This window comes from Salvelinus sp. IW2-2015, linkage group LG15 (assembly GCF_002910315.2).
Source record: "Salvelinus sp. IW2-2015 linkage group LG15, ASM291031v2, whole genome shotgun sequence".
In the NCBI taxonomy this organism is placed as follows: Eukaryota; Metazoa; Chordata; class Actinopteri; order Salmoniformes; family Salmonidae; genus Salvelinus; species Salvelinus sp. IW2-2015.
Window position 1 is genome coordinate 58,743,668 of NC_036855.1, and position 1,900 is coordinate 58,745,567.

Sequence of the window (1,900 nt, forward strand, 5' to 3'; positions counted from 1 at the left end):
GATTAGGCTGGCAATACTATAGTGCCTATAAGAACATCCAATAGTCAAAGTTATATGAAATACAAATGGTATAGAGACAAATAGTCCTATAATTCCTATAATAACTACAACCTAAAACTTCTTAACTGGTAATATTGAAGACTCATGTTAAAAGGAACCACCAGCTTTCATATGTTCTCATGTTCTGAGCAAGGAACTTAGCTTTTTTACATGGCACATATTGCACTTTTACTTTCTTCTCCAACACTGTGTTTTTGCATTATTTAAACCAAATTGAACATGTTTCATTATTTGAGACTAAATTGATTTTATTTATGTATTATATTAAGTTAAAATAAGTGTTCATTCAGTATTGTTGGAATTGTCATTATTACAAATATATATATAAAAATCGTCCGATTAATCGGTATCGGCATTGAAAAATCATAATCGGTCGACCTCTAATAGAGATTATGCAAAAATGCCATGGTAATAGAAAAATTGAAGTTTACACACTCCCAGGAATGTCATACATGATGGATCATTAGCTTATACAGTTCACTAACTTTCACACATCTAGATGTCCGGGCGGGGTGGGTGTAGCGCCAGAGACAGCGGTGGGGTCAAACTGTAGACCCCAGTTCCTACATTTGAACATAAAAATATCATGATATGTTTTCACTGTAATTGCTACTGTTAATTGGAAACTGCAGTTAGATTAACAAGAATTTAAACTTTCTGCCCATACTGTATGTATGTCTATGTCCCAGAACGTTGGCTGTTGAATACAACGTCATTCTAGTCACATTAGAAACAACCGTCCCGGTTTAGGGACACCCATCCCATAGAGGTTATTAACCTCATAGTCATTGTATCATTTTAAATCCAAAGTGCTGGAGTACAAAGCCAAAACAACAACACATTGTCACTGTCCCAATACTTTTGGAACTCACTTTGATTATATATATTAATACAAATAAATAAGCAACAGAAAAATATATATACAGTACCGGTCAAAAGTTTGGACACCTACTCATTCAAGGGTTTTTCTTTATTTTTACTATTTTCTACATTATAGAATAATAGTGAAAACATACACTATGAAATTACACATATGGAATCATGTAGTAACCAAAAAAGTGTTAAAGAAATCAAAATATATTTGAGATTTGAGATTCTTCAAAGTAGCCACCCTTTGCCTTGATGACAGCTTTGCACAATCTTGGCATTCTCTCAACCAGATTCACCTAGAATGCTTTTCAGTCTTGAAGGACTTTTCCTCCACTCTGTGGTCTAACTCATCCCAAACAATCTCAATTGGGTTGAGGTCGGGTGATTGTGGAGGTCAGGTCATCTGATGCAGCACTCCATCAATCTCCTTCTTGGTCAAATAGCCCTTACACAGCCTGGAGGTGTGTTGGGTCATTGTCCTGTTGAAAAACAAATTATAGTCCCACTAAGCGCAAACCAGATGGGATGGCGTATTGTTGCAGAATGCTGTGGTAGCCATGCTGGTTAAGGGTGCCTTGCACTCTAAATAAATCACTGACAGTGTCACCAGCAAAGCACCCCCACAACTCCTCCTCCATGCTTCACGGTGGGAACCACACATACGGAGATCATCCGTTCACCTACTTTGCGTCTCACAAAGACACGGCAGTTGGAACCCAAAATTTTGACTCATCAGACCAAAGGACAGATTTCCACCAGTCTAATGTCCATTGCTCATGTTTCTTGGCCCAAATTAGTTTAGTTTTTTGATTCCATATGTATTATTTCATAGTTTTGATGTCTTCACTATAATTCTACAATGTAGAAAATAGTACAAATAAATAAAAACCCTGCAATGTCCAAACTTTTAACTGGTACTGTATATATTTACAACTATCAAACTGTTAGCATGAAACTTAAAAGTTAAGAA

General features: G+C 36.2%; 1 protein-coding gene across 1 annotated transcript in view; it reads right to left on the reverse strand.

Moving 5' to 3' along the window:
- LOC111973707 (semaphorin-7A-like) overlaps positions 1-1,900 on the reverse strand; it is a 19,513-nt gene that overhangs the window by 2,188 nt on the left and 15,425 nt on the right. The gene's annotated exons all lie outside the window — the stretch shown is intronic.